This window comes from Vicugna pacos, chromosome 4 (assembly GCF_048564905.1).
Source record: "Vicugna pacos chromosome 4, VicPac4, whole genome shotgun sequence".
Classification (NCBI taxonomy): Eukaryota; Metazoa; Chordata; class Mammalia; order Artiodactyla; family Camelidae; genus Vicugna; species Vicugna pacos.
The window spans coordinates 25,930,182-25,949,469 of NC_132990.1; the positions used below are offsets into that span (position 1 = coordinate 25,930,182).

Consider the following 19,288-nt stretch of genomic DNA (forward strand, 5'->3'; position numbering starts at 1 on the left):
TCCATCCTCCTGAGAGAAGGACCTGAAGGAGAGGCAAGCACAGTCCTGCACGTGGGCTCAGGGAACTCTAGGAAAGAAATTCTGGTGTCTTGGGCACCTGGAGTATGGTCTAGACGCGGGGGCGTAGGTGACAGGTGAGAACAAGCCTTGGGCCCCCAGCCACCTGTCTTGGTGGAGGGGCCTGGGCTGAGGAAGGCCTTAGCTGGGCACTCACAACGTGGGGCCCAGGGTAGGGGCCACTCTTGCTGAGATCCGAGGATGCTATTGACAAGCCAGGTGTTCAAGTGGGATTAATATAATACAATTCCTCTCAAAAGGCTTTCTTTCAGGTTAGGTTTTGATGGATTCATACTCCCTAAACTTCATGTTCTTTGAAAGAGCGAAACTGAAGAAAGCTCAGCTTGTGTACCGACCCTCAAACCCAAAGCTACAGGGATATGTAGCCACTGACTGGATTGGTAACTCAGTTTTTAATAAGTAAATGAAACATTCACAGTTGCCATATTTTTTTCTTTAAGCTGGAAATTCTAGGAAATTTTAGGATTCTAGTTCATTTTTGGAAACATATTGTCAACTGTGAGACTTCTGCATTTTTTTTAGTAGTAACTGGTGCAGAAATTTCTTCCAGAATTCTCTTTTTAGATTTACTTCATTGTATTTTCCCTTTTCTGCGTATCATGACTGTTAAGACTTCATGACTTCGGTCTTTACCTAACCACACCTTTGATCATAGTGTTCATGTTTCCTTTCACATACATTAGTCCCCAGATGACATAATCACTCTTGTCCTTGTTTTGAATTACCTCTTCTTTCTCTACATTTTTCTGAAAATCCAGTCTTAATTCCCAACATTGGCTTTTCTTGTCCCAGTTTCACATTGCATGTTATATCCTTTTCTGCGGTATCACCTTGTAAATCAACCAAAGATTTGCTTGACTTTCTTCTTTTTTTCCAGACATAACTTTTTGTATTAATAATGCTAAGGTTCTCTACCTACAGATATATTCATCTGTAACTTGAAACATGTTATTCAGAATTTTAAATAGATTCTTCCAAGTCGTTTATTATTTTTGAACCCTTACGCTATAGCTATGATTTCTAAAAATAGATCTTCTGCAAATTTCATTAGTTCTGTGTTTGGCATGCTCATGCTTCTTACTGAGGTCATTAAAATGGAAAAGAGACAATTCCTCATTTTGTCGATGATTTTCAATGTGATACTAGATAAGACCCTTATTGCTAATTGCAACCTAGTTTCATTAAATTTGAGCCTGCTTGGCTCCTCAGTCACTCTGGTGTAGTCTGCTATGAATTTGAGGAAGATAAATTATTGTTGCTTACTGATATATAGTTAGTTTATGGGATTTTGGTCTTGGTTGGAACAAATAAATTAGGAGGGATAAGTCCCCAAGTTCACATGGAGGGTTGGCCCCTAGGTAAAGTAGGCAGAAGAGGTGCAGCCTACAAAGTCTTACCTTGAGTGTGGCCGCTTCTTACCTCAGCCAGCATCAGAGGAAGATCACTGGTTCTTTTATTCCTAACCCTTAGAAGTTTCTGGATTTGGACACATTATTTAACTTCTTTGGGTCTTGATATCAATAGATTATAAAAATATAACATTAGATTATCTTTAAGGTCACTTTTAACTTACACGATCTATTCCTCAGTTGTTCTACCAGGTCTGAATTTTTCCCAACTAATTTCTAATTGGGTCAGTCTTAGGTGGGAGCATTATCTTTCTACTTCCACAGTTAAGCTTCACAGAGTGTTTTAATAGAATTTTAATCTTGATTGAAATTCAAATTTCCATCTGGTGTTGGTTGAATCCGTGGATGCAGAGCATGCGAAGGCAGAGGGTTGGCTGTATGCAGGGACACTCTGTGTAGGAGACGTGGGCATCTGCGGATTCTGGTATCCTCACGGGTCCTGGGACCAAATCCTCGCAGCACCAAGAGGCAACTGTATTTTCAGTTTTGTGACTTGAGTCACTGGAAGCAGTTAGTAGGTCTGAGAATCCAGCTGCTTGAGAGCGTCAAATCAGAGACAATGGGCAAGACGTATGAAGAGGAGGGTGTCAGAGGAAAATGAGGAGTCACCAAAGACATACTGGCTGAGGACTTTCCTGGTGAAAGTGGTCTGCCCAACGCTGGCAAGCTGTGAGGTTGCTAAGTCAGTAATATTATTATTCATCGTATGTCTTTTGATGTGGTAGAGAGTCAAATTAAAAAGTACTAGAGATACAGTATTTTTCTCTGGAATCTGCTTTGCACAGCCCAGTAAACGCTGTCTGCTTCTAATCTTGTACTGCCTAACTAAGATACCCAAAACGTGCCTCCCCACACTCTCCATCAGCAGAAAACCCCATCCGTCATTCACACGCATGTCTGAGGCTAAAGTCGCCAAGTCTTCTCTCACATGTCACCTGGCAGAGTTAACCTCCTCTTCCTCCGCACACTGACAGCCTGTTACCACCACTTCTGCCGGCTTTTCTTCCATTCTGCCCCACAGTAGCTGGAGCAGTTTGGAATCCGTGTCACTCTCACCTTCCCCCCATTCCTTGCCTGTGACCTCTGTGAACACCTTGAGAAGGGCAGCAGCCCCTCTCTTCTCTTTCTGATTCTTCCCAGTCAGTGCTCCCCTCCAGGCCTTTCCTGATGATTCTCTAGAGCATCATCAGGAAAGCCAAAAATGACCACGAATTGTGTCTGTTCCACTACACTCTTTCTACTACAATCCAAGTTCTTCAGGCCAAGTAAATACTTCTGACTCATTTAAAAGAAAGTTGGGAAGTGAGGGAAAGCAAGAACAGTACAAAGATTAATATTTCTCCACCTTATTCTTGCTGCATCTCTGTGACAAACTTGGACTCCTAGCCTCTTACTGTTGTTATTTCTGGAGTGGGTGGGGGGTAGTTTCTGTAGGCTGCATCTTAACCAGGGATTTGCATGAAAATTATCAAATAGGCTTTTAAAATCTCCATACTTGGCCCAGTGCAGGAGATCCTGATTCAGTAGATCAGGGCTAGTTCTGGTGTCTGCACGGAGAAACCTTCCTGTGGATCTGGTGTGTGGCCCAACGTTACATGAGAACCTCTTGTAACTTTAAGTGCAGGGGTCTGGCGTCAGACGTATATGATCCTGGGCAAGTTATTTAACTTCTCTGAAGATTTATATACATATATATTATATATATATATATATATAAATTATATATATATTTGCTTATGTATATATAATTTGATATTTTTATATATTTGATTTTATATTTATTATATTTATATATATCAAATTTGATATATATGTATAAGTTTATAGATTTTTTTAAACTGTGGTAGAATTTTCATCTGAGAGGATTAAAATAACTGGAAATACCAGTTTGTTTCAGAGAACATGCTCTGTTTATTTAAAGCAAACATCTGAGAACAAGTGCTAGAGTTTTGTTTTCTTCCAGTTTTATAGGGATTTAACTGACATAGAGCTAGATTTTATTTATAACCAAAATATGATTTGGTCTGATATGCAGCACTACTAAAATCGGTTTTGAATTTAATAGAATAATATGGTTTGTTCAGGTTCGACTCCCTGACAATCACAGATACACCCCACACCTGCCTAGAATGAACCACAAGCACTGACACATTTGGCAATAAGTTATTTTTTCCCCTGGCAGGTTGTAAGAGTTCCCATTGCATAATATCTGTGCCTTTGAAGGAACATGAACAGGTGGATGTTTCTTTACAAAGATGAATATTTCTCTTTCTGAATCTTCTTGCATTTGCTTTCTCAGATGTTTCGTATGTCCCAAGAATACTCTTTTCAGTGTGTGTGTGTGTGTGTGTGTGTGTGTGTGTGTGTGTGTGAGTAGCAAGAGATTTCTTCTGGCAATTGTGTTACTTAATTTTCTGATTCCCTGATTTGAACATGTTATTTTTGTTTTAAATATTTTCCAACCTCTTTATAAGCTTTCCGGGACCTTGGGTAGGACTGTCTGATATTTCTTATGTTTAAATTTTTCCTATTCTTCAGGTCCCAGTATTTTATAAAATCTTCCCTGATCCCTTCTGCTCCGGCAAGCCTTTTTTCCATTTCCTCTGTGAGGTATTGTCTGCACTGTGCCCTTAACCCTTCTCACATGCCATGTTGTACTTTAATACATTGCTTTGTTGTTCTAGGAATAATTTCAGAATTCTCCCTAATTCTTTTAAGCATGATACTGGTGGAGTCTCTCTGGACAGTTTCTGTGCCTCTTTCTCTGTGCCCAGCTGTGTCTTGCAAATAGCACGTGGCGTTAATCCTCTGAGGGATGCTAATTGAGAAGTATTATTTTATATGTAGTAAATAATCATATAAGGTAATATTAAAATATATCAGAGTGTTATTTATTTAGGCAGAAAGAAAGGATTCCTTCCTACTGATGTTGGCTCGTTGGCCCTAAAATTCTGCTGACAGTGAGAAGTACCTCACAAGCTAGATCACTGGAAAAATCAAGATATCGACCCTCGACACGAGGATTAACTGGCTCATCTCAGTTATTCAGAATGAGAGAACCTGGTTGCGTATTCTGAAAAATGGCTTTCAGGTCTAGTTCCCAGAATGTCATTTCAGTTGGAGTCCAGTAATATTTACTGCTCTTCCTAGATGCCAAGCGCCTAGGTCTTTGTTTCGGCCCCGTTTGGTCCCAGCCCTTCTGTCCAAAGCTGAGGCTTCCCCATGCATTCCTAGAAGTGTGTTTCTTATCTGCTTCCGTTCCCAAGGCCTCTGGCAGCTCTGCACAGCAGCGGGAGCTCCTCGAGCAGTTCCTGATATTGTTCCAGGTTCCTCTCCAGAAGGCAGGGGAAAGCAAGCGATCTGTTATTTAAAGGGTCACAGTTGCTGGGGGCTTGGGGGTGCGGACGGCAGTGACTCACTAGCAGATGAGTCTTCCTCACTGAAACGCTGTTCAGGGCCCTCGCTCTGCTTATAAAGACAAAGCCGTGTTCTCAGCATTGTAATCTGAGCACCTGTCCTCGTGCACACCGGATAGTGGACAATTGCTAAGTAGTACTTGTTGAATAAACTCGGGAGATCTGGTGCTATCTCTTCCAAGAAGCCTTCCTTAATTTACTGAGTAGGACTGGGGATTTCCTCCTTCTGGCCCCACTGCCCCACGCACCCTCCTTCTGTTAACTGAACGTGTCTTAGTGAGTGGGAGTCATTTGTATACCATAGATTTTTTTTTCTATTTAGTATTTTTATTTTATTTTTTAAACAACTTGATTGTAGTATAATTTCTGTAAACTACACATATTTCAGATGTACAATTTGATGAATTTTGATAGATATATCAAGCTACCTAACATTTCCATCACTCCCCCAAGAGGTACAAATTTTGAACTCCCAATTTATCCCTCCCCACCTGCTTTACCCCCAGATGTATCTCAGTGATTCCTTGACAGCAAGGCCTGTCTTAGTATTTAAGTACCTCCAGTCCCAAGTAAGCACAATGCTTAAAGAAATAGCTGCAGGAAATGACTGCATATCTTCTGTACGGGTGTCATTAGAAACGTTATTCCTTGCATGTCACAGTATCCTTTTTAGAAAATTCTCCAGAAATTCCTCTCTGTAATTATCTCTAGAATATGTGTGTTTTTCTTAGATAAGACTTCTGCTTTCACTCCATGAACAGCGTATTTTGTGTCCGTCCAGTTATATCTGGACCCAACCATGGTGAGAATTCAATGGCAACTGCCTCTGTATTAGCCTTACATCTGGTTCCAATGTCAGTCCCTACCATTGGTTTTCCTTTGTGTTTCCCACCTACTTCTGATAAATGCTATTTTGTTGTATTTATGTATCGTGTAACCTTCCTTATTACATTCTAAAATCCCTCTTTGGGAATGAAGTAGAGTAAAAGTAATCACCTATAAAGATGTGTAAATTCAATTTACTCACTCATTCAACAAAATGGAGCTAAGAACCACTGATAAATCAGAACCAAAAACAACACACTGCCTTCAGTTCTTTTTAGTCAAACAAGTTAAAATCAATGAAATTTGGGATGGCTTGAAAATGAGAGTGAGTGACTAGGAAGTGTCAAAGGTCATGCAATTATTTGGATGGTGCCACTCTCTGAACTAGGGGAGAGAGGAGGAAGGCCAAGTTCGGGAAGGCTCTGTCAAAACAGTTGTAATGTAAATAATAATTATTATAACTAACAGCTCTGTAGCTTTGTGTGGTTCACAAAGCATTCTAACACAAGTAATAGTGATAGTAATGAATCTTTGTAGATTGATGTAAAGTTCATAACAATAATTTAATTTGCTTCTTACAACAAGCCTGTGAGTTGGTATGGGCCCTGTGGTGGCATTCCCATTTTTCAGATGAGGAGGCTAAGTTTCAAAGGGGCTAAAGGATTCAGAAGGAAGCATTGGGAGGAAATCTTAGGTGCGGGGGTTCTGACTCGCTGTCCTATGGTCTATGCTTCACTAGACTGATGCTTCTAGAATTGGAAACACAGAGCTAGAGTGAGGAATGAGTACAGGGGCGATAAGCTCTCTGGCTTTGTCAAAGAAGGAGATGGTTCCTAAAGTAAGCATTGTTACTGAAGGTCGTCCCCATTCCTTACAATTTTATTACCCGGTGATGATTTCCTGCGAACTCTTTGCAACAGAATGACTGTTCCTCAGTCTCCCAGGTAGGAGCCCCCTTCAGTAGAAGTGTGACACATCTGAATGTTTAACTGCATTCTTAATTCTAAAAGCATCTTAAGCAAAAGTAATAAAATGACATTTCATACACAGTTTACCTGCTTTTGAATAAAGTATGAGCAGCATGTGATAGGCATCAAGTACTGATTGATTCCCATGGAGGTTTCATGGAGAATACTAATTAATGACCGAGCCTTGGAAATGTCGTCAAACTTCTAGTTAGAGATATCTGTGCACATTATAAGCAAAGTTCAAGCAACTTGTAACTGCTAGCATGCATGTGTTTGAATACACAGGGGTAACTTTCCAGTTAGTTTTCGGAACCTCCATGGTGGATGACCAGAAAAGAAGAAATTGAACCCAGGGGAAAAAGAGGGTTGAGTCAAAGAGCATGACACGATTACACCTTCAGTGTATGGCTTGTTCCTGGGAAGGACATGTCCTGATTTCTCTATCTCATCCATATTGGCTGGATCAAATACTGAGCCCAAACCCTCATCTGTCAAAAACCCCAAGTACACACACTTTCTGATATAAGCCAGTGAGTATTGCAGGCTGGCCACCGCAATCATGGTGCCTCTGCCGTGTTTTCTGTGTGCTCTATGAAGATAGGTTTTGAATTCCAGATTTGAGAAACAGATGATTAAGAAATCCTTGCATGTGCTAATTCTTGCCCCTGAATCAAAAAAAAAAAAAAAAAGACCATGGAGGCATCCAATGAAATATGATGCTGACTGGGTTTTCAGGCAGATTTTCTGGAAATCTGTGACCTCCACCGATCTTAAAAAGAAACAAAAAATTAAAGTACCATCCGTTTCTGAACGCTTGAGCCAGCCTCCGTTAGTCAGTTCTCTATTTTTCTTATCACCCGAAGACTGAAGCATTTGGCATACGTGGGATCCTAGTCCTTCAGAGCTGGAAGGGAAGTTCTCCCACCCTGGTTTTATCTGTAGGCTGGATAAAGGTTTGGGATTTAGCAATAGGCTTTGCTAGCTCAGCTTGTGAAAAATCACATTCTTTATCAACTCCCCAGATGGTTTAGATCATTAAAAACACAACAAAACAAAACAAAAGCCCTTCAGAGTGTACACTGTGAAGATATTCTCTAATTTCCAAGAAAAATAAATATATGTCGAATTTCTCACAGATTTCTCACACTTTCTCAGTGTACAGCCTGAATTGCTGTGCTGAATGGAGAACTTAAAGCCATCGTTTTTGAAACTGCAAAGCTTTGTGCTGAATACTTAACTTCCAACAGCCCCTTTGCCTTTCCAGCTTGTCCGTCAGCCCCCACCCCCTCTAAGTCAGTATTTATCTGTTGGAGCTTAGCTTAAACTGAGACTTGGATGTCTCTATTCAATGAATTTGGGGCAACTGGCTCTCAATAAGCAACAAAAACAAAAAGGCTGTTTCAAGTCAAAGAGACCTCAAGAAACTATCCCACCATCTGCTGAGGAGAGCAAAATGAGCCTGTGGGCCAAGAGCTTTTATTGAAGAGAAGAAATAGTATTGTCATCTAAATTTTCTGCAAGATTCTTTGGATCAAAATATGATAATCACGGCAAATGGAGGCAGCCAGTAGCAGTGGCCACACTTAAGGGACACGCCAAGGGCCAGACCGCTGCTTGGCTGGGATCATTTGCTGTTATTTGGAAGCAAAACCGGGGGGCTGCGGGGGTTGGGGTTGGAGGGAGAAGGGGAGACCTGACGCTCAGCTGGCATGCACCAGTGGATAAATGGCTGGCGTTCGCAGCGCTGCATTGCAGGGGAGCTTTTAGCAGTTTGCCACTGCCAGCTGATGTCTCTGTGAACATCAGTGCCAAGAAGCCAAAAATGAAAGCAGGTGCAAGGGCAGAGGAACTGAAATGCTGGGGCGGGAGGCAGGGGGGAGATTCAGCAACAGAACTTCTGTTGTTAAAAATTGGTTGCCTTCGTTCAAACCTAAACAATGCCTCACTTTAACTCTGCGCAACATTTTTAGCCAGCTAGAATCCCGCGCACACACTTAGGGCAAGCCTCTTGCATTTATGCCCCGGACTAAGAGACTGGGTTTTGTTCCGTCTCTCTCCAAAGCTGGGGATTGTCTGCAAGAGTGCTGAACTCTGATGAGAGCGGGTTTTCCTTCCAAAGCCAGGAGCATCTGCTTCTGAAAGTGCCCGTTCCCTCCCAGAGTGCCCCCTCTTCAGAAAGTCCCACTTCTGCACAACCAGGGCCTGGGAACAGGGAATATTCCTGAACTCGGCGTGTCTTCACAGAGCCCTGTCGCCAGCTCAGCTCTCTGAAATACTGCTTTCCGATGAGAAAACAGACGGGACTCAGTGCCGCCTGCAATTTACATTTCCCTCAAAAGCTCTGTGTTGCAGGAACATTGTTCCCCAAGCCCACCGCAGGTGACAGCAGGAAGAGAAACAATAGAGATAAGCAAAAAAAAAAAAAAAAAAAAAAAAGGTAAGGGTTCAGGACAAACTGAGGAAAAGAACTAAGGCTTGCCACAGGGCACACTGAAAATCGAGAATAAAACAGAAAAATGCCTGCTGCCCCCTCTGCTGCCCCGCCCGGCTGAGCCATTCCCAGCAGAGACGTGGTCACTGCAGAATGTGAAAGTCCTCTTTCAGGGAGATAGGACTAAAATACAGATCACATGCAGACAAAAATACAGATCCCAAGAGGAAACTGCAGGCAATCTGTGCTCTGTGGAAAACACACTTGCTTTCTAATAGACTTTAGTGCAATGAGGGAAATGAAAATATGTTTGCTTCTGCAGAATTTTAGACAAAATGGAAATAGCAGATTTCCTTCTACAAATCAGATGCTCTGCACGAACAAGAAAAATCTCTCCATCTATTTATTAAAACTGTCATGCCACAACTTTGGGCAATTTGGCAATGTTCACTATAATTGAAGATGGGTAAGTGTAGTCACCCTTGGGGAATGGTAGTGAGAATTAGGTTTGTTCCAGGACCTAACACTTGAGGAGAGTTTATATTCAGTCTCATTTGCTTCTGCTGCCAAGTGCTACTGTCTTGTCCATGTGTAGGTTTGGTTATTACAAGCTTTTAAAACGCAGAACATTTAACAGGTTAAACCAGAAACATCAACGGGGTCACACGCAAAAAGAATCACTGCATGAAAAGAAACTTAGTTCATAAAGCAAGTAGAGTCTGGGTCTTAGTCTGAATGAAATATTGAGTTGGGACAATATTGTAGGAAACTACAAAGCTGAGCAGTCTGAGAGAAGTGAAATGCTCTATTAGAAAAAAAAGAAACAAAAACAGAAAATGAAAAATTGGCCAAGGCTAGGAAGAGGCATTCCAGAAAAAGAAACAGAGATAGCTAATAACGTAGAAGAGTGTTCAAGCTCTGGACTGAAAAAAGCAGCATTTGAAAGAAAAAGCCTTGTTCATCTGTAAAATGTGCAGATTAAAAAATATATTCTCAATATTGTTGAGGATTTGAGCAAAATAAGCTCAAATCTTGAAGGGAAATTGAAAAAACTGTGTTTCAAAGACTTAACTTTTTCAGCTGTATGAATTTATATTGGTCAATTATTGAGAGATGTATTTACGGAAGAGTTCATTGTGGTAATATTTAAATACTTAAAATATATGAATATGCTAATTATAAAAATATAAGAGATTGGCTAAGGAAACCATGGTATAAATATAAATCATGTTTTAGAAAAATATTCTCCATCCTGGGAAACTTCTTGCAAATATATTTGCTTAGCAAAAAACAGAAAGAGTTGTGAAATAGTTTCTCGAGGATGATCTGAATTATGCGTGCAGCATCTGCTTCAAAATGTTAATAGTAATTATTCTGAGTTCTAGGATTATAGGTGATTTTTCCTTTTAGTTTTCTTCCTACATTCTCTTTATTTTTTTCCGAAATCTTCAAAGTGAAAATTTAGATATTTTAAACTGTAGTGAAGAGAACTCTGTATATGGAAAGGTACACAGATAAGGGTACAGCTTAATGAATTTTAAGAAATTGGAGACAGCCAGGTAACCAACACTCTCATCAGAGAAGAGAACAATCCTAGCTTCTGGAACTGCCCTCCTGCCCCTCTGTTCTCTGCCGCTCCCACTAGGTAAACTCCGTGCCCATTTGTAGCACCATAGATGAGTTTTGCCTTTTGTGTACTTTAAATAAAGGAAGCTTGCAGTGTAGGATGTTTTGTGTTCCACGTCTTTCATTCAGTGTTGAACTTACATTGTTTTAAGCCAGGAGGAGCTAACAGGAAGGTGAGACCATTCATGCAGGGCAGTTTGTTGTATCAGAACTTCTTAGAATGGGCCCCTCTCCCTTCTGAGTAAGATGGCCCGCACTCTGTCTATGGAGTGTGTATCTACTTTTGCTTTAAACTAAGCATCCGACCCTCACACCTCGTGACTTTTCTCTTGCCTTCTGAGACAGCCTGCTCTGTCAGTGGAGTATGTATCTCTCTAAATAAATCTACCTTTACTCAAAACAAACAAACAACTTCTTAGGATGATTCCAGGCCCCATTTCTGTCCACCTCCCTAGTGTGTGCTGGGAGTCTGGTAGTGGATTTAAACCTATGGAAACCCCTCAGGTGCAAATGATCTTTCCTTTTCTGAACTCTTATACTATGTGCATCTTCTATTAGGCAATTAATCGGCACCATATTATTTACTGTTGCATCAAACATTCAATCATCTCCTCCATATTTAACGTCATATCTTGTTCATATTTATCTCCTAGTTGGTGGATGCCTACTACGTGCCAGATACAGTGTCTGTAAGATAATATTATCTGTGTTTGACAGTGAAGGTCAGTGATTTCGCGTAGGTCATAAATCTAGACAGTGACAGAACACCAGTCTCTACCGAGGTTCTCGGACTCTGTAGCAAGTGGTCTCTGTACTGAACTCCAGTCTCACATTTGTATTTTATCTCCTCACTGGATTCTAAGGTTCTGGAAAATAAAAATATATGTACTTCCCTTTCTCTGAATTTTCTCTCCCAGCAGTGTTTGGCTTGCAATAGTATAGTGTTTGGTTACTGAACATTAGAGGGATTTTTTTTTTATTTTCTAGTAGCATGGTACCCTTTAAAAATCTTTTTCTTTGATGAAACTGTCATAATGCTCTATAGTGTTGTCCACCATCAGGACCTGAGATTCTGGTTCTAATCATTCTGTGGAAAAAATGGGTTTAATAACTGGTGTGGCCAGCAGAGTGCATAAAGTGAACAGGGTGCAATGGTGTAACGAGCGTATTTGACATCAAGAATGAATCATCTTTTAAACATCATCCTCCTTCATGTGAAAAAAATTGCTTTCTATAATAATTATGATATAAAATGAATTAAAGTAATGATCAGAACATACCTGTAGGAAGAATAAAATTAAAAATAAAATAAATATTTCAGTACAAAATGAGAATAAAGATTTAAATCTTTTTAATAACAGTAACAAAATTTTTAGAAAAAAGATAAAAATTTAATCTATTGTAGGAATGAATAGTACTATTATTTTTTTTCTCAAGCCTTTAAATTGTGCTAATTTTTAAAATTTTAATTAATTTATTTATTTTCTTAAGCTTTTTGGGGAGGTGAGGTAATTAGGTTTATTATTTATTTAGTTAGTTATTTTAATGGAGGTACTGGAGATTTTGAAGCCAGGATCTTGTACATGCTAAGCACGCACTCTACCACTACCCTCCTCCCCAAACTGTGCAGATTCACTAATGCCTTTGTCAAAATTGATCTTCACATGTTTGTGTTCAAAATACAGACAAGGAAAATTTATCAATCTATTTTTGTGCACAGTTGATCAAAGGACACATTTTATTAAATTTTAATTTCAAAAAATTTCTTTCACATCAGTAGCGTAAAGTAGAATTCCCCAGATATCACAGTACAGTTCATGTCTTTGGGATCAATTCTAGAAGCTTTCAAATATTATAAGTCAAATAATTTTAAATATGCATTCTTATCTTGCAGTTTAAAAGTTTTCCTTACTTCTAGTATTGAAGTAACTTAAGTTTTGTAACTTCATGGATACAGTCGCTGGGCTTTCATTCTCTAGTTCACATCTGCTCTTCAAATGCAGGAAAATATGATATTGTAGGGGTTGAAGAAAGGAACTCTGAGGAAGCGAGCTCTGGTGATTCCGAACTATTGACAAATTTAAGTCAGCCGGTGCCATGGCCCACTGTGTAACTGGGACTCTCGAATTAATTTCCACGTAGAATATAGTCTTTACAGAGGAATAATTTATGAATATGTGCTAGTTTAAAGCTTACCTCCGAATATGACTGTGTTTGGGTCTTTAAAGATGTAATTAAATTAAAAAGAGGTTATCAGTGTGAGCCCTAATCTGGTACGTTGGAATGTATGGTACAGGCAGAGGAAGAGACTGGAAAAAATGCTCACTAAACTCTAACGGGCAGTAATCATTAGCAAGTAGAGACTGGTGATTTCCATATTACGTTTATGCCATTTTATAGTGTTGCGATGATTTTTATGACAAGCATACGTTTCTCATAGAATTTCAAAAGATAATAAACAAAAACAGGGTCAGTAAGTGAGAATTTTTATGTAATATAATTTGAGCTGGTTTTAAAATCAGAGTTGCAAAATGTGAATATACGGGATATATGAGAATCTTGTATGTATTTACAGAGAGGAGCTAGAAGCAATGTGTGGATATTGTATGGGGGCAAATTTTTGGATCAGTAGAATCCATCTAATAGGTAAATAGCCTAGCAGCATTGTTTAAATTGGCAAAAGAGAAGAGTTGAAATTGACCTAAGTATCTTTCAGTAGAAACTGAATAAATGAAGTGTGGCGTATCTGTACAATGGAGTAGAGTACAGCTGTGGTAATGAGTGACCGAGAGCTGGCTTTATCCACACTGATCAATCTTATAAATATATTACTGAGCAACAAGAACAGTGTGCAAAAGACTACACCACCATACGGTACCATTTATAGAAAGTTAAGAAACATGTGATCCAGTGCTCTCATTGTTTATGGATATGTACCTATATAGCAAAATTATTAAGCAATGCATAGGATTTAGTACAGAGATGAGCCTTCAGAGAAAAGAAGTGGTATTAGAGAAGGGTACCAAGGGACATGAATTATATTAGTTATGCTTTGTTTTATGCTAGATCGTGAGTACATGAGTAATAATCATAAAATTTTTATACCTCTATGTGTGAAATATTTCAAAGTAATAATCATAATGGTATCAGTAGTAACAGCTTACTTAGCACCTTCTGTGGGTCAGCCACTCTGCTAAGGACTTATTACGTATTAGCTTGTTTCTTTCTCACAGAAGCCCTTACCGGGCAGGCACTGTTTTATAAATAAGCAAACCAAAGCACACGGAAGCTAGGTAACAAGTCTAAGGTCACGTCTAGAAAGTAAACGAGCAGAACGGAGATTGAAGCCAGGCAGTAGTCTACAGTGTTCTGTTATGTTACGATTGAAAACGTTTGTCTTTTGTGGTAATGTCTTTTTTTTTTTAATAATGTAATGGGTTACCTGGTAAAGTAATGAGTCCCTTGGCTTTGAAAATATAAATAGATGGCCAAGTCCAGGATGGCCAAGGGTGGCATTACATTGTGGTTTGTGGGAGGTTGGGCTCCATAAATTGAACTTTGCGTCCAATCCCAAGTCTAAGTTTTTCATGTCAGGGAGAGTTTGTTTGTGGGGGAAACACTAGGGGTTCTACTTTAGGCATTGGGAGTTTGAGGTAAAAAACGTGGCTAGAAAATAGTTACAGATGATGGAATTCAGTTTGTGTTACAGTTAGGAATTTGTTACCATAATAGTCCAAATATAGAAATGGATGTGATTATCCAAGAAATATGGAGAAAGGAAAAAATGAAAGGCCCACACCTGGTGAGAAGAAAAACAAGAGACTATTTCTGTTCGCTCTGTTTCTCTCTCTCCACACACGTGCACACACACACACCACATACCACATGCACACACGCTCACACGTGCGTATGCTTGTTCCTCAGGTTAATATAAACAGTTAAGTTTCTCTTTTTCATTTGTGTAGAAGCAAATCCCAAATATGTCTCAAGAGATGAAGAAATGACCCCTTTGAGATAGATGTTAAATACATTCAGTTTTCAATCCAACATGACTGCCTACCCCTTCATTTCATCTGCGTTAAGTTCTGAAGAATTAAAACACCCCACACACACTCCTCCCACTTTTACTTAGAATTCCATCTCCTCTAATCTTAAAGAAGTAACTATCCTGATAGTAAGTAAGCCTCATTTCAGCCTCTGTACTCGTCAATTGTGAGAAAGCATACTCAAATCATAATAATTTTTAGAATTAAAAGTCTCTTGAACAATTTATAAAATTGTGCTATTTGTATTCAACTTTAAAACAATTTAATTTGACATAGTAAAGCTAATGGTAAAGAAATAGAGAAATGTGTCTTTTTAGAATGCTCACTTTTGTGTATTCACAGATCAACATGCCAAGTACAAAGAGAAATTTTTTCTGAGCTTGAGCAGGTCTGATCAGCCCATGTTAGAGTGGGTATTTTTCAACAAATGGATTGTAACAATTTTCCGAAAGTCTGAACACTATCATATGTGAGTGGAGGTGTTATATTGATCGGATCTCAGTGGAATTTTGTTTTGGTTCCTATTTAGTAAGGAAGCAGCTGTTCCATCTTCCCTGGGGTGTTGCAAACGTGGGGTCACTGAGAAGAGGGGCAGAGAGAGAGAGAAAGTGATGGGAGAAGGAAAGCTGATATTTACGGACCCTCCCACTGCTTTGCACCACACCTGTTGACACATATTTAATACTGTCGGCAATTTTCCTGTTGGTTGTTGTTATCCTTTTGTTCAGATTGTGCAACTGAGTTTCAAAGATGTTAAGTAAATGTCCTCAAGCATATAGGATACAAACTCAGGTTTGTCTTGACTTTAAAGTCCACACACTTTCACTTTCCATCACCGTGTATAAATAAAGAATATTGTAGTGTGTGTATCCAGCAGAAGATTCATCTATTCGTACACCTCTTACTTAGTATCTTCGTTTGTATCTTGAATCCAATTGAAACTGCTCTCTAGTTGTCAGTAGATTTCTTTAAGACCTGGCTCATACCCGATAGAAAAAGACATTTGGGTCACAGCTTCTACCATTACTCTTTGTATATGTTTCCTTTCCTTAGTGCTTAACACAAAACTTGGAACCACTGTAGTGTACATTTCTAAAGTGTAAATTTGTTTTAGTATTTGGTAAATATGATTCTAATTTGGTTTTACGTAAGTCATTTTCATTTGCCAAATACATTTCCTTTCTGTTATGCTTTTAACTGATTATTGGTTTATAAGAATCAAATGCAAAATTATATTCTTAGTAGTGAACTTCTTTATCTTGTTTTGAGGTATTGTTGATTTACAATATTATATTAGTTTCAGGTGTATGGCAGACTATATCCCATTATAGGTTATTATAAGATAATGGATATAATTCTCTGTGCTATGCAGTGTATCCTTGTTGCTTATCTATTTTATATACAATAGTTTATATCTGTTAATCCGATGCCCCTAATTTGTCCCTTCCACGTTCCCTCTCCCTTTTGGTGACCACAATTTTGTTTTCTATATCTGTGAATCTGTGTATATTTTGCAGATACATTTATTTGTATTAATTTTTAGGTTACACATGTAAGTAGTATCATGTAGTATTTGTCTTCCTCTGTCTGACTTATCTCACTAAGCATAATATTCTCTTGGTCCACCCATAGTGCTGCAAATGGCAGTATTTCATTCTTTTTTATGGTTGAGTAATGTTCCATTGTGTATATATACACCAAATATTCTTAATCCAATCATCCATTGATGGACACTTGGGTTGTTTCCATCTCTCGGCTATTGTAAATAGTGCTGCTGTGAATGTTGGGGTGCATGTATCTTTTCAAATTAGTGTTTTCGTTTTTCTGAACACATGCCCAGGAACAGGATTGCTGAATCATGTGGTAGTTCTATTTTTAGTTTTTTAAGAAACCTCCATACTAGTTTCCACAATGACTGAACCAATTTACATGCCCCCTAATAGAGTATGAGGGCTCTCTTTTCTGCATCCTCTCCTGCATTTGTTATTTGTAGACTTTTTGAGTGGTTGACTTTTCCCATTTTTAAATGAGAACACTGACTAGGTCTTAGTTCCTGCTGTTAGCCCTGCATCTCTGGCAGTGCTTAGCACAGAGTAGTAATCAACAAATTACCATTCCCACCACCCCTCAGTACACTCTTACTCTTGTTTTTTCCACTTGGAACCACATGAAATAACACAAGTTTGATAACACACAAGAGATCTAATCAATTTTTTTTTAGCTAACATCTGCTGTGTTGAGCCTTCTGTGTATATTCTGTGAGGTTGGTACTGTTATTATGATCATTTTTTATTCGTCATTTAACAAAACCAGGGCCTGAGAGAGTTAGCATGAATTTTTGATTTGAACTCAGACCTAGACCTCTCAAACTCAAGAGCCCTTGCACATATCCAGGACAATAAAGTGTGCCCTCTAAGTTAGGTAACTGGTGTGTTGATGAAGCCACTAGTGCTGAGTAGAACAATTGAATAGGTGTGGGTAACAAAATAAAAGCAAAGCAAGCAAAGAATTTCCTGCAGATAGATCTCCAGAATGAATTCTGGAACCTAGTTCTTCTCAGTATCTTCTGTTCTCTGGCATCTAATTTGGTGGAAGGATGAGAAGACAACTGAGCAGGTTGGGATGGGCTGGAGGTACTCGCAAACTCTTGTCACTGCATCCTTTAACCTGGTAAATGACCAGTCTCTTCGTCAAAATAACGGTGCTGTTCCTGGACTGTTGCCTCAGCAACCCTCTAATTGCTACAGTTTGGTGCTGCTCACCTGATGTCTTTGGTTCCAAGCAGTAATTATGCCTTCTGCTGTGTGGTTGCTGATATGACCGCCAACTTTTGGCCTGGCCATTCAACTGCTGTGTCACTAACTTGACATTCATTCAATAAATATAATCAGTGCTAGGCATTCTATCATTGGAACCATCTCTGGCTCCAGGCCCTGATAGAGGTATATACCTCTTTCACTAAATGGGACAAAACTGATTCACACCAAAATTAAGCATTCCTGCTCTGGGATGGATTTTCCTTCAGTTCCGTGTGCCAGGTACAGCTGAGGCGGATTCATCATTTCTCCTTGTTTTCAGGAGCAAAGGAGATCTACTTCCCCAGGGTGCAGGAGCTACATCTGCTTCCTCTGTGTGATCTCTCAGGGCCATTTCCCTTTCAGTGCTAGGTTTCTTCTAGAAAGCTGATATTCAGTCAGGGGACTTGTCATCCTCTGTGAAAAATCCCAACTCTCCCTGTGAACTGGAAATGTTAAAATTGCGTCAAATACAATGGTGGACAGAGAAGGAAGATGTTCTTTTCCTTCTTCTTTTCTTTGCCCTTTATCCAGCCCACCTCTGCAAAACTAGCTCTGGGCCAAATATGAACTGACACTGGAGCAAAGGGCAGAGAAAGTGGGAATGACACCAGGCAGCCACAGGGTTGACGGAAGTAAGCAAAAGAATCAGCAAACAATTCCAAAAGGGACATCAACCAAGGACAGGAAGGACCTGCCACATGAGGGATGACCCTCCATTTGCACACGGTGTTTACATTCAGAATGAGAATCAAGTTACACATTCCCCACCAAGACTTTTGTTTGGAATAGTTCTCAGGCTCCTCCAACTTCCCTGTACCTTGTGTACATCATTAGCCACCCTAAATAGCCTGATGACTAGTTTCCAGGCAAGTCAAATGTCAAGATTCCTAAAGAATTTAAACCTAAGGAGATTGGTCTTACCCCTTTGGGGTATAAATATCATATATATATGTTAAAATTACTATTGAATTACCAACTTCAATATTCCTTAGGAAAAATACAATTTAAAGCAAAGTTGGAAGAAATTCAAAGACCCAGAGACATACCACATTTACTCAAGATAAATGAAGCATTGTTATTTATTCTTGCTTAATCTGCTAAGCAAGGTAGTTTCACTTCCCAGACCTAAATAGAATCCAGTATGACCACCTCCCTAGCATCAAACATTGTCTGATGTGTTCAAATTGGCAGTACTTCCAGCTTGAGGACAGCAGGGCCAACTCAGCCTGTTCTCTGTATTTAGGTGCCAAGAAGCCTCTAATTAGCTACTTATTCTAATTACTCTGAATAGAAACTTATCTGTTCATATGTCCTTCTAGGGCAAAGGACTCGAAGTCCTTGTATCACACCCTGAGAGAAACCCTAAGACTCAACGTAACTTCCGTGGCTACAGCAGGAAAGTAAGGAGAACACGAGAAGCCGCAAGTCTCGCTCATGCATAACCCCATCATCGGTGCCCCATTTATACTAAAATGATTTATTCACCAACCTAAGCCAGACTCTGTTCTTTACAATTTGAATTAGGTCAACTTTTTTTTTTAAGAGGTCAAAAACCTTTTTAAAAGCCAATGTGAACAGGGCAGAGTAGGTTTTTTTTGTTAACAGTTGCACAGTGACTTCTTCAGACTGATGTAGTCTGCATAGCATGCAAGAAAATTAGAAAGAAAAAAAAAGCTCTAAGGAGACTTCAA

General features: G+C 39.3%; 1 long non-coding RNA gene across 1 annotated transcript in view; it reads left to right on the top strand.

The window, feature by feature from the left end:
- Positions 1-19,062, top strand: part of LOC140696019 (uncharacterized) — a 377,991-nt gene extending 358,929 nt beyond the window's left edge. Inside the window, exon 5 of the long non-coding RNA XR_012071943.1 lies at positions 18,917-19,062. This is a non-coding gene — a long non-coding RNA (uncharacterized lncRNA). The remainder of the gene's footprint in view (positions 1-18,916) is intronic.
- Positions 19,063-19,288: the final 226 nt, after the last annotated feature.